Source organism: Macaca fascicularis, chromosome 5 (genome assembly GCF_037993035.2).
Source record: "Macaca fascicularis isolate 582-1 chromosome 5, T2T-MFA8v1.1".
Taxonomy (NCBI): Eukaryota; Metazoa; Chordata; class Mammalia; order Primates; family Cercopithecidae; genus Macaca; species Macaca fascicularis.
The window spans coordinates 53228574-53242430 of NC_088379.1; the positions used below are offsets into that span (position 1 = coordinate 53228574).

The 13857-nt window shown below is 35.2% G+C and overlaps 1 protein-coding gene across 2 annotated transcripts in view; it reads right to left on the reverse strand.

Annotated features, from left to right (window-relative positions):
* The window catches only part of CFAP299 (cilia and flagella associated protein 299), a 442080-nt gene that overhangs the window by 139643 nt on the left and 288580 nt on the right, over positions 1–13857 (reverse strand). The window lies entirely within an intron of this gene.

Consider the following 13857-nt stretch of genomic DNA (forward strand, 5'->3'; position numbering starts at 1 on the left):
AACATTCTGCTCATCTGAATTAGACTTCATAGAATACTTAGACAAATACTTATATTGTCTTCACCCGAATTACTAATTGATCCATAATGCCACAGGGACACAGAAAGAGGCAAATAGGATAGTAATAAAAAAAAAGTCCAAGATGTGCTAAGTGTCAATAAAGATTATTTTAATGGAAAGAACTACTGAATGAAATTGTTAGGTCTAGGTTCTAATGTTCGGTGTGTTACCCAAATATATATTGAGTGTTTCACAGAGTCTCTAGATGTTTTTGATTTTTAGTCTTGAATTTTAAGAAGTGTACTCATTAACCTGAGTGAAAATGAAACAATAAAACAATGAAAAGATCTATAAAAATAAACCTGCTAATCCCTCCATAACCCTTCTATACTCCACCCCTTCCAGTAATCAATGTCAACATTTTGTATCATTTTATATTGTTTTTCATAGTAATAACATGACACACAAAAACACACACAAAGCACATGTTTTGTTTGTTTTTAAAAAACCATAGATTACAAAAAGCACATTTCTCTGTAAGTGGCTTTTCTGATTTGACAAAAGCATATTGAATATCCCTCAAGTATAACATATATAAATCTAACTTAAATTTATTTTCTAATAACTACACTAGTATTCCCCAGTGTGGAAACACTATGATGCATTCAACTACTTTGCTATTGATAGACGTTAGAGGTACTGAAACTTGCATCTTAGAATTCACATAATGTAGAAATCAATATCTCATATAAATACTAAAGCATCCTGTACTGCCTCATGTTGTAAATATCTGTGAAAAGAGCATATTACATTATAACATGGATTTATTCTAAAGATTTTTCTCTTTTAAGCTCATTATAAAATAACATATTTCTGATTATTGATGGAAGTTATACAAAAAACTCATTCGCAGCTAATTTCCTTCATTCTTACTTCCCTGTAGTGAAGGGGTAACTAAGCAGTAAAAACAGACTCCATAAGTTCCCATGATCAAATCTACCAATCCTTGCAGCTGCGCCCATAAATACTGCTTCCCCTTATCATATAGGATGAATCACCCATCTTCGTATCCAAGGCCAAGTTCTCCAACTTGTGTGCTAGATACCATTGCCCCTCACCTACTCAAAGACATTACTCTAGAAATTCTCCCATCTACTTCATCATCATTCTTTCTTCTCCAGTTGATTTTCCATCAATATACAAGTATATCCTGCAATTTAATCTACTTCAAAACAAACATCCCATTTCCTCTTGATCCACTGGCCCATTTATCCACAATCCTTTATAGCAAACTCCTCTAATAAGTAGCATAGTTGTCCATATTCATTCCTTCTTCTCTTTTAGCAGTTCTTCTCTTATTTCTTGATCCCACTCTAATCAGATTTCTGTCATTATCACCACCCTCTCTCAAAAGAGTTCTTTAGAAAGTCACCAAGGACTTTCATCTAGCCAAATGTAATCACCCTTTGCTTGTCTTCCTCTTAATCTACCAGCAGCATTTGGCCTAGTCAATCACTCCTTTCTTAAAATTTCTTTTACTTCTCTCATGTATTTTTTTTATTTAGAGACAGGGTCTTGTTATATCGCCCAAGCTGGTCTCGAACTCCTGGGCTCAGTGATCCTCCTTTCTTCGCCTCCCTAAGTGTTGGCATTACAGGCGTGAGCCACCACACCCGGCCCTACATCTCTTTTAATTTAACATCTCTCAGGATTTTCCTCCTATTTCACTGGCTACTTCTCAGTGTCCTTTACTGTCCCCACCCCACTCTCAAACTAAAATGTAAACTCTATGAAGAGAAGATTTCTGTTTGTTTCTTTTTGTCTGTTTTGTGAACTGCTGAATACTCCAGCACCTAGAGTAGGGTGTGGCATATAGGAGACCAGAAACAAATCTACACTATGCTGAAAAAACTTTTTTTTTTTTAGATGGAATCTGGCTCTGTCACCAGGCTGGAGTGCAGTGGTGCAATCTCGGTTCACTGCAACATGTGCCTCCCGGGTTCAAGTGATTCTCCTGCCTCAGTCACCTGAGTAGCTGGGACTACAGGCACGTGCCACCACACCCAGCTAATTTTTGTATTTTTAGTAGAGTTGGGGTTTCAACATGTTGGCCAGTATGGTCTCAATCTCTTGACCTCCTGATCCACCCGCCTCAGGCTCCCAAAGTGCTAGGATTATGAGTGTGAGCCACCACCCCCGGCCAACTATTTACTTTTAATTAAATTGTCAAGATAGGTACTGGCAATTGTAGCACTGTGGATCACAAAAGTTCTTATTAATTTGTGAAATGCCTAAACAGAATTAATTTTATTCTCTCAAAAACCATTTACCCTGACTTCCCTAGTGTAATTAATAAGACACTATTCATTTCCATAAACAATTAGGATATTCAGAAGCACACTTAAATCCAAATTTAATCAGTTGCCAATGCCTATGAGGTTTTATGTTCACCATATCCCCTCCAACAAGATGCCTTGGCCTGTATCCTTCCATAGCTTTACACTGTTAACAGATTAACCTCCCTGAACTAGAAGACTGAGCATGGTATTTTGCAATTGATAAATGTTATTAACTCCCCAAAAGCAACAGATGAAATACAGAGTCCTCAGACTGGCCTTTAAGGCCATACTAAACGCAGAACCTTTCTGCCCCATTACCTTCATATGGTGACTCCTAAATATCAGTGAAACAGAAACATTCATTTTTCCTGAAGTAGGTACATGCATTCATGCAGCAGTGTCACTGATTTTACAGATTTATCTTTACCCAGAATGACCCATTCATTAAGTACTTGTCAAATTGTACTTCACGTGATTTTACCTTCAACAAATTTTCCATATCTCATCTGTTTATCTCATATGCCACTTTTTTTAAAAGCATCCCTGTTTAGCCAAATGATATCTAAATGACCCCACTTTGTGGCCAAATAATGCTCACTTAGATCACATCCATGTGAGCTCCTGTGTAGTCTTTCTAATTATTCTTTGTACTCTCGTATGAAATACAAGCTGTATGTCAATTCCTTATTGATGATTAAATTCTGTACAGCACCTAATATTTTGTGCATAATATATACTTAACTTTAAAAGTTGTTAACCTAAGTTGATAAATAGGACAAAATGTTGGGCAATCTTCAGCTAAATACCATTTTGAACTTGGATTTAAAAGAAAAATAGGGTTGGGCATGGTGGCTCATGCTTGTAATCCCAGCACTCTGGGAGGCTGAGGCAGGCGGATCACCAAGTCAGGGTTCAAGACCAGCCTGGTCAATATAGTGAAACCCTGTCTCTACTAAAAATACAAAACTTAGCCCAGCATAGTGGTGTGTGCCTGTAGTCCCAGCTACTTGGGAGACTGAGTCAGGAGAATCACTTAAACCCAGGAGTTGGAGGTTGCAGTGAGCCGAGATCACGCCACTGCACTCCAGCTTGGGTGACACAGTAAGACTCTGTCTCGAAAAAGAAAAAAAAAATAGTTTATCCAGCTAAATATGTTATGATGAATATATTAATTTTAAATAAGTGACTTTTAAAATATAGATCTATGTTGTATCTGCATGTATATATTCAGTTGTAAAAATATGCTTTGATGATCCAACAAAATAAACATTGCAATATGCTATCCCATAAGATAAAGTTATTCAAATTCATGTAGTTCATCTAATGTCATATTTAACAGACACTAAAACTTTGTATCTATAGTGACACAATTACCCAATTTTAATTAATGCATACAGCATATGTGTTTGCATATTACTTTAACACATTCACTGAAATGTAAAATATTTTCATCTGGATTTTTGTAGAGCAAAGTAATTGATAATGTGCTCCAATGATAAACTGCAGAAGTTGTCACTTTCTATACCCAGGGGAACACTAATTAATCTTGAATAACCCTCTGAGACACAGAATATAAGCAATGTGCACATGGGAGAGAAATAATAATTCACCAGAAAATAAACACAGAGGAAAAACAGACTACATGTAAGCAAATACAATGAATATGATAGTTAATATCTAGTGTGACTTCTGGAGTTCACTTTGGGGGAATTATGAAATTCCCAGGGCTAATTCTGAAACAAAATTATATGCATTTCTCAGCATTATATGGAGAAAACCTATGAAGAGGAATTTGGGGCTGGTACTAATCTAACCACTGGCAAGGAGAATACTCTGGGAATGGCACTATTTTCATAGACTAAGCAGCATTAATCTCAGAGCTTGAGATTGGATTACTCTGTCTGAGGGATATATACCTAAACAAAACAGGTGGCTTATTAAGAGGAAAGGGTGGTAAGCCTGGTTGGGCAGGCAAGCAATGCTATCTGCTAAAACAACCTGGTCTCAGTCTACTATTCCAGTTTTCACCTATTGCCAGCTCTGATACACCCACATACATGCCTCCAGTATTCTAGCCAGGCATAACGACTTACCATTTCTCCAGCATGTTGTAAATCAGAGCCAGCTTCATAGCCATAACTCCTGGGCAGTCACACAGCACATGAACTCAGAAGAGCCCCACACTTAGTTTATTTATTTTTTATTGTGGTAAAATACATATAACATACACTTTACCATTTGAACCATTTTTAAGAGTAAAATTCAGTGGCATTAAGTGAATTCACATTGCAATTATCAACACCACTCATCTCCAGAACTTTCTCACCATCATAAACTGAAACTCCATGCCCATTAAAACATAATTCCCTGACTGGGCACGGTGGCTCACCTGAGGTCAAGAGTTTGAAACCAGCCTGACCAACATGGTTAAACCCCATCTCTACTAAAAATACAAAATTACCCAGGTGTGGTGGTGCATGCCTGTAATCCCAGCTACTCAGGTGGCTGAAGCAGGAAAATCCCTTGAACCCGGGAGGCGGAGGTTGCAGTGAACCGAGATGGTGCCATTGCACTCCAGCCTGGGCAACAAGAGCAAAACTCCATCTCAAAAATAAAATAAATAAATACATAAAAACATAACTCCGCATTCTTCCCTCCCCTAGTACTCAGTAACCACCTTTACATTTTCTGTCTCCATGAATTTAACTACTCTAGGTACTTTGTATAAGTGGATTCACACAACACTTGTCCTTTTTCTCAAATGCGGTTTAATGATTTTCTGTCAGTGTCTTAAAACTGTCAATAATTTCAGAACAAGGGCCTTTCCATTTTCATTTTGCATGGGATTCCTCACAAATTAAATAGCTAGTCCTGCTGTGAATTTTTATAACCCCTTACCTATATCTTCTCCACACCAAAAAACATCTCCACGTTCTTCTGGCCTCACCTAAATTGCATCTCCTCTGTGATGTGAAGAGCAGACACTGCAGTCCCCTAAACCCCTTAGAGTATTTATATTTTACTCATTGAGGGCTCACTTCCCATTGCATTGTGACTCTTTGCTTTTAAATGTCTTTCTTGCTGGAGGAATTATTTGTGTCTTACTTGTGCCTGGTGCAGCACCTGGGTTATGGAATAAATTCAAAATCCATGTGTTGCAGCCCTAACTCCTGATGTATGGTATTTGGAGATGAGGCCTTTGGGAGGTAATTAGGTTTAGGTGAGGTCATGAGAGCAGGGCCCTCATAATAGGAGTAGTGCCCTTATAAGAAGAGACACCAAAGAGCTTGCTCTTGCTCTCTCTTTCTGCTCCATTAGGGCACAGGAAGAAGGTGGCAGTCTGAAAGCTAGGACAAGAACTCTCAACAGAAATCTACCACACTCGCTCATCTCAAACTTTCAGCCTCTGGAAATGTGAGAAAATAAATTTCTGTTGTTTAAGCTGCCCCATCCATGGTATTTTGTTATGGCAGCATGAGCAGACAACCTAATACATATTGAGTGCCCTAAAGTATTCACTGAATGTAAGAGTGGCTGTATGCACTCATGATGGATCACACCTGGCATTGTTGTCAGACTTTGAATTTAACAGAAACTAAAGGAGAATAACAGAACTTTCCATCATTGGAAAATATGATCATTGTGATAATCCAGAAACTCTACTCAGGGACACAATCCAGGCAGTGAAACTGTGATCTGTAACTGTGTCCTTCTATATTCAGGGAAGCATGACTCAAGTGTTGGACTCCACATTTTAAGTCATTGAATAGGCCTGCTCTAGTGTTTCCGATTTGGGAGATCTCCAGTTCCTTTTCTTTGAAATAGGGCTACATTACTTCTGTGTATTTTTCATGTCAACCTCGCATTCTCATCAAGGGAGACCTATCAATAGACCCAAGAAGTATGGCTAAATAGGCTTCATAGCTTATATGATCACAAATTCACATATCGATAAAGTGCCTCATAATCTTCAAATGTTGAAGAAAATGTTCTCAAATTGAGCCCATTGGCATAAATTAACTCCCTTCCACACTCCATTACTAAAACTGAATAAAAGTTCTCCAAGTAGGGAGATCAGGATGGCACTGTGCAAAGGGCCTGCAGCAGGAAGTTGAAGTTATTTGTTTCTGGTCTACCAGCCCTGCTCCTACTCTCTGTGTGACTCTGGCAATGAGGCTTTCTGAGCCTCAGTTTCTCATGTCAATAAAAAAGGATTTGCTGAGCTGGATCTCCTTGAACTCCGAACACTTGAAGATTTCCTGTAGCCATCAAATTTTTTCTCACATAAAATGCTAATTTCATGTAGAAAGTTAATCAAAAATAATTTTCTTTACTGCTAGAAATCAATGATATTTTAAACTAAATATTTTAGGATAGTTAACTTTGTGTGACAAAAGAAATACAGAGATTGTACTGACTTTAAATGAGCCTTCTCTAGTGAAGACTTGGAAGCAAGGCAACATGACCTCAAGTTGAACTATTGTTTGCATATGTTAGTTTTTGAAGGACATGATAGAGGTTATATGCTTTTGTTAATTACTCTTTTTATTATTCTTTTAAGTCATCTAATAGGCTTGTTCTACTGTTTCTGTTAGGTCCTTTTCTATGGAATGAGACTACCTTACATGTTTGCATCTTTCATGTCAACTTTGTATTCTCATTTGGGTAGCTATGACAAGTAAACGAGTTTGGCTGGTGGAGAGGCTTACATAAAATGAAATGCTATAGTGCTGGGAATTCCTCTTTAATTTTAACTTTAAACTCGATCTTTTGGTTGCATGACTGACCACCTTGTTATTACCTGTACAGAAAAAGGTTCCACCGATAGCGACTGTCTTAGGTCCACAGACCAAAGACAAATGCTGCCATTGTGCAGCCTGGTATAATCTGTCAAGGAAATGCACAGGCATTGACAACCATTTCTTTCCAAAGTAAGGGCATTTCACAGGAAAAAAAATTGCATGTCTATCACTTCTCCTTTTACTGTACATTATATATCTATTATACCTTGCTGACAATGGCATATTTTTCTCATTTTCCCCATTTTGTTGGAATACAATTTAGGGGATATTATCCATACTTCTTTTAAAGACCTTCTAAAGCAACACTTTATCTTTATTAAACATTATATAATGGCTCTTAGGTTCTTGATCTTTACAAAAAAATAAACAAAAGCAATTTATGATAGAACTATTCTTTGTAGCATCCATAGATGACCATAGTCTTTTTTGTTTCATAGTCTTCGTTTTATTTATTGATTCAGAGAGGAGTTTCACGCAATTATTTGATAGGCACATTGAATGACACTTTTTTCTTTTTTTTAATTATGATTATTATTTTTGCGAGCAATACTTTTTTAAAAACTTCAATTTTTTATTTTCTAATATATGCCTATACCTTAATTTTCTGTACTGGTTGTGGACAAACTTTCTCTACAAGGAACAAGTAAATATTTTAGGTTTTGTTGGCCATACAGTTTCTGTTACAATTAGTCAACTTTGCCATCTGGTGCAAAAGCAGCCATAGAAAATATGTAAATGAATGAGTACAGCTGTTTACCAATAAAACATTAGGTAGGCTGGATGTGGCCCATGAGCAATTGTTTACCAGCTCCTGCTCCACCTCAGTCTATAAGAGATATTGTACGAGTCATAAATATAGGATATCAAGATATGTTGATTTAGAACACTTTTCTACCAGCTGTGTCATTTTGGGCATGTCTTAACGTATCTGAGCATCGTCATTTATAATTTGAAGGAGCTTAATCTAGGCAGATGTTACTGCCTCTGCACGCCATTATTATTTATCTTTATTTCGATCATAGTATTGGTCCACTATTCCCACTCAGTAGTAATTTCCATGATGGCAAGTGACTTATCAATATTGTCCAGAGTTTTATTACCTGTAGCTAGCACTTGTCTGGCATATAATAGATACTGAATAAATGTAGATTCATTGGATGAATGATCAAATTAACTAATATGAAGAAAAAAGGAAATTACTATTTTAAATAAATGCTGAATGTATATTTATTGAATGAATGAGCAAATTAAGTTATATGAAGACAAGGGGAAATTATAATTTTTAATAATAGTTTAAACCATGCTTGTTCTTGGTTAAAGGAAAACCAAACTGTTTTCAAAATAATTTTGATACAAGAAAATTATTTGTATCACAAAATGTTAATGTCATGTTGAAAAAAATGTTGTCCTAATCCAAATGAGTTGCTATTAAAAATACCATAAACTAGATGACTATAACCAACAGGAATTTGCTTCTCACAATTCTGGAGGTTGAGAAATCTAAGATCAGGGTGCCAGCATTGTCAGGTTCTAGAGAGGCTCTTTTTCACGGTTGGAAGAGGCAAAACAGCTCTCTGGGGCCTCTTTTATAAGAGCACAAATTTGTTCGTGAGGGATCTGCCTCATGAATGACCCAGTTACTTCCCAAAATGCCTCACTGCCTAATACCAGCACATTGGATGTCAGAATGTCAACATATGAATTTGGTTGTGGGGGGCACAAATATTCAGACCGATAGCCTAAACCTATAAAATGAACTATAACATGAAACTATAGAGAAAATAATCAGATTTTCCAAAATGCTTTTACTGTTGTTCAAGTGGCTAAAGCAATCATAAACCATGATGACTCAGATTAAAAAGAGATAGTATTCGAAAGAAAATTGAAGTAAATTGACTAACTTGAAAATAATACGTTTATACAAATGAATTTATGACAGTACTTGAATACTGTAAGAGATAAAATGAAGTACCTTCTCTTTTTCAAAATGTAAGATACAGCCTTAAATATTGGAGCTGCTAAAATTATAATCTATCAAGAAGCATAAAGAAAAAAATGCTAGATTAATGGCAAATTATTAAAGAGGAAGAAAGGCAAACAATCAGGAATCCCAAAATATATTTTTTCTTTTAATATTTAGTTTGAATATTTACCAATTTCTAGACTTACTCTTTACTTTATAATTTGTACTTGATGTTTATGTAGGTATCTGTTCAAAGTATTTGCACTGAATCTCATTAAATTTATATAATTTATCAACCAAATACATATTTAAATAAATTAATATGACAAATCATATAATGCTATACCAACACAAATGGTTCTTATAAAAGTAAACTATAAAATAATGATAAAGACTACTTTTCTTATTTACCACCTGGCAACTTTTATAAATACTGAAAAATGGCAACTTTCATAAATAATAACTATAAAATCAACTAGAGACTATGACTGCTTAACATACTAAAGACTGGGCCAATTGATGTGAACATAATGTTATTTTATAATTAATTTAAACAATACTACTCTAACAAAGGAAACAACTATCTTTTATGCATAGCCCTGCAATTGATTGTACCTCTTTTATGCTTTCTAATTTTAATATTTTAACAGTCTAAATGGCATCTTCCTGTCATTAATGGAAATTGGTGAGGGTCTATTTTCATTTAAAACCCAATTAATTTCTAAAACATCTTGCGCTGAAGTAATATGTTAACATAACTCTCAAGTATGTATGTGTAAGACAAAAATAACTTACAAGTCTGTCTATTCTTGGCATTTGTTTCATGGAAAATCTGCTATTAATGAAATCATTTCATTTAAGTACTTATAAATATAGTATGCTTCATTGTCAATATATTACTCAATAATATGTGGATCATTAATTTCATGAATAAAATACCTTAATCCCTTGTATTTGATAATTAAACATATATACTGCACACTTCATATCTTTGTCTTTCTTTGAAATGATTCCCATGTTCATAGAAAATTAGCATTAGTTGCCACTAAAGTATTTTCTAAGATATTCTAAAAATGTTTCATAAAATCAACATTTTATAATTTATTTTTAAAACACTATTCTTAATGTAGTCATCACTCTAATAACCCAGAACTTTTTAAGTATATGCTATTCACCAAATTATTAAGTAGAGAACAAATTTAAAGCATGATGTGAATTTTCCTTTTAAGACATCTTTAAAGGCAGGACTTTTCTGATAATAGAAAAGTTATCAGAATATGCATATGCAACTTTCACAGATATAGAATGATGAAGCTCACCTTGGAATGATTTTACTTTACTGTTAATTTACTGTTTATGGCTTTTCTACTCTCTGCCACAAGAAAAGAAAAGAGTATACACAAAAATACTGCTTTTGTATCATTACTTCCATTCTCTTCTGGAAGGTCGGCTCAAAGTATGTTGGAGCCTTTCAATCTCATTATCCCATGGCTGATTCCTTTTTCCTCCATAATTCCTATCTCTTTGCCTTTCTTTGCTGCATTCTGGGTAAAATCCTCAGTCCTATGATCAGTTCACTAATTTTCTCTTAAACTATTTTCACTCTAGAATTTATTCCACCTAAACGTTTTAAAAATTTCAGTGAAAATAGCTGTATTCACAAAATTTTCAGTTGTTTCTATTCTTTATAATTTTTAATATATATGTTTTTTTTTTTTTCCCCAGAGATAGAGTCTCCAGGCTAAAACACAATGGCACAATCATGGCTCACTGCAACCTCTGCCTCCCTGGCTCCAACAATTCCCCTGCCTCAGCCTCCCAAGTAGCTGGGACTACAGGTGCACACCATCATGCCCGGCTAATTGTTGTATTTTTAGTAGATACCAGGTCTCACTATGTTGGCAAGGCTGGTCTTGAACTCCTGACCTCAAGTGAATCACCCGTCTCAGTCTCCCAAAGTGCTGGGGTTACAGGCATGAGCCACTGCGCTTGGCCAATTTTTTATATATTGACAGATACAAGTGCACATATTATTGTGTACAGCACAGTGTTTGAAGTATATATACAGACAGACTGACTAATTAGCATATGTATTCCCTCACATAAGTATCTTTTTGTAGTGAGAACAGTTAACATCTAGTCTCTCAGCATTTCTCAAAAATACAATATATTATTAACTACAGTCACCAAGTTGTACAATAGAGCTCTTTAACTTATTTCTCTTAGCTAACTGAAATTGTATATTCTTTGACCAACATCTCCTCACCCTGCCTCTCAAATACCCCAGCCCCTGGTAACACTATTCTACTTTCTACTTCTGTGAGTTGAACTTTTTAAGATGCCACATATGAGCAAGATCATGTGTCTTTCTGTGCCTAGCCTATTTCACTCAACATAATGTCCTCCAGGTTAATATATGTTGTTGTAAATGACAGGATTTCCTTCCTTTTTTGTGGCTTAATAGTATTCCATTGTGTCCACATTTTTTAATCCATTCATTCAGTGATAGAAACGTATGTTGATTCCATATATTGGCTTTTGTGAGTAATTCTGCAATAAACATGAAAGTAAAATCTTTTCATCATACTGATTTCATATCTTTAGCTATATATCCAGTAGTGGGATTGCTTGATTACATGGCAGTTTTATTTTTAATTTTTTGAGGAACATCCATACTGTTTTCCATAATGGCTGCATCAATTTACATTCTCACCAACAGCGTGCAAGGGTTCCCTCTACTTCATATCTTATCAGCACTTGTCTGTTATCTTGAAGATAGGCATAACTGGTCTAAGGTAATATCTCATTGTGTTTTTAATTTGTTTCCCTGATTAGTAATATTGAGCTTTTGTTTCACATACCTGTTAACCATGTGTATGCCTTAAGAAATGTCTGTTCAGTTTCCCGGCTCATAATTTTATTTAATTATTTGGCTTCTTGCTATTGAATTGTTTGAATTTCTTACGTATTTTGGATATTAATCCCATAACAGATGTATACTTTGCAAATATTTTCTTCCACTCTGCAGGCTGTCTCTTTGCTCTGTTGGTTGTTTTCTTTGCTGCACAGAAGCTTTTTAGTTTGAAGCAATCTTATTTGTCTATTTTTGCTTTTGTTGCTTGTGCTTTGGGGTCATATCCAAAAAGTCATTGCCCAGATAAATGTCATAGTTTTTCGTCTAAGTTTTATTCTAGCAGTTTCATAGATTTGGGTCTTACATGTAAGTCTTGTTTTTTTTGTTTTGTTTTGTTTTTGTTTTTGTTTTTTTTTTGAGATGGAGTCTCACTCTGTCACCCAGGCTGGAGTGCAGTGGTGTGATCTCCACTCACTGCAAGCTTCAGCTAACAGGTTCATGCCATTCTCCTGCCTCAGCCTCCTGAGTAGCTGTGACTACAAGCGCCCACCACCATGCCCAGCTAATTATTTTATTTTATTTTATTTTATTTATTTTTAGTAGAGACAAGGTTTCACTGTGTTAGCCAGGATGGTCTCGACTCCTGACCTCGTGATCCGCCCCCCTCAGCCTCCCAAAATATGTGTAAGTATTTAATCCATTTTAAGTTGATTTTTATATATGGTGTGAGATAAGATTCTAATTTTATTTTTCTGCCTGTGAATATCCTGTTTTCCCAAAAGCGTTTATTGAAAGGACTGTCCTTTTCCTATTGTGTGCTCTTGACACCTTTGTCAAAAATCAGTTGGCTGTAAATGCATGGATTTATTTCTGTGCTCTCTATTCTGTTTAATTAGTCTGTGTGTCTATTTTTATGCCAGTACCATGCTGTTTTGGTCACTATAGTTTTGTAATATATTTTGAAGTCAGGTAGTGTAATATTTTCAGCTTTCTTCTTCTTTTTAAAAATGCTTAGGCTTTTCAGGATTTTTTTGTGATTTCATATGAATTTTAGAATTGTTTTTTCTATCTCTGTGAAAAATGTCATTGGTATTTTGATTGGAATTCTGTTGAATCTGTAGCTTGCTTTGGGTAGTATGGACATGTTAACAACACTAAATCTTCCAGGCTATGAACGAAGAATATATTTCCATTTATGTGTGTCCTCTTTTATTTCTTTCATCATTAGTTTATGGCTTTTAGGGTAGAGATCATTTATCGCCTTGGTTAAATTTATTCCTAAATATTTCTTGTAACTATTGTAAATAGTATGGTTCTCTTGTCCTTTTTCAGATAGTTTGCTATTAGTGAATAGAAACACTACTGAGTGTTGTATGTTGATTTTGTATCCTGCAACTTTACTCAATTTACTAGATAATTCTCACAGGTTTCTTTTTGTAAAGTCTTCAGAATTTTCTGTATATACGGTCATGCCTTCTGCAATCAGGGACAATTTAATTTCTTCCTATCCAATTTGAATGTCTTCTATTTCTTTCCTTTGCCTAATTGCTCTGGCTAGCACATCCAATACTATATTGAATAGAAGTGGTTAACATGGGCATCCTTATCTTACTCTGTGTCTTAGAGGAAAAGCTGTCAACTTCTCCCCATTGAGTTAGCTATGGAGTTTATCACACATAGCCTTAATTGTGTTGAAGTACATTCCTTCTATACCTAATTTTTATATAATTGAGTTTTTTTGTCATGAAAGAATGTTGAATCTTTCCAAAATTTTTTGCACCTCTGAAAATGATTATATGCTTATTATCCTTCATTCTGTTCATGTAATGTGTTACATTTACTGATTTACATATATAGAACCATCCTTGCATCACTGGAATGAATACCACTTGATCATGA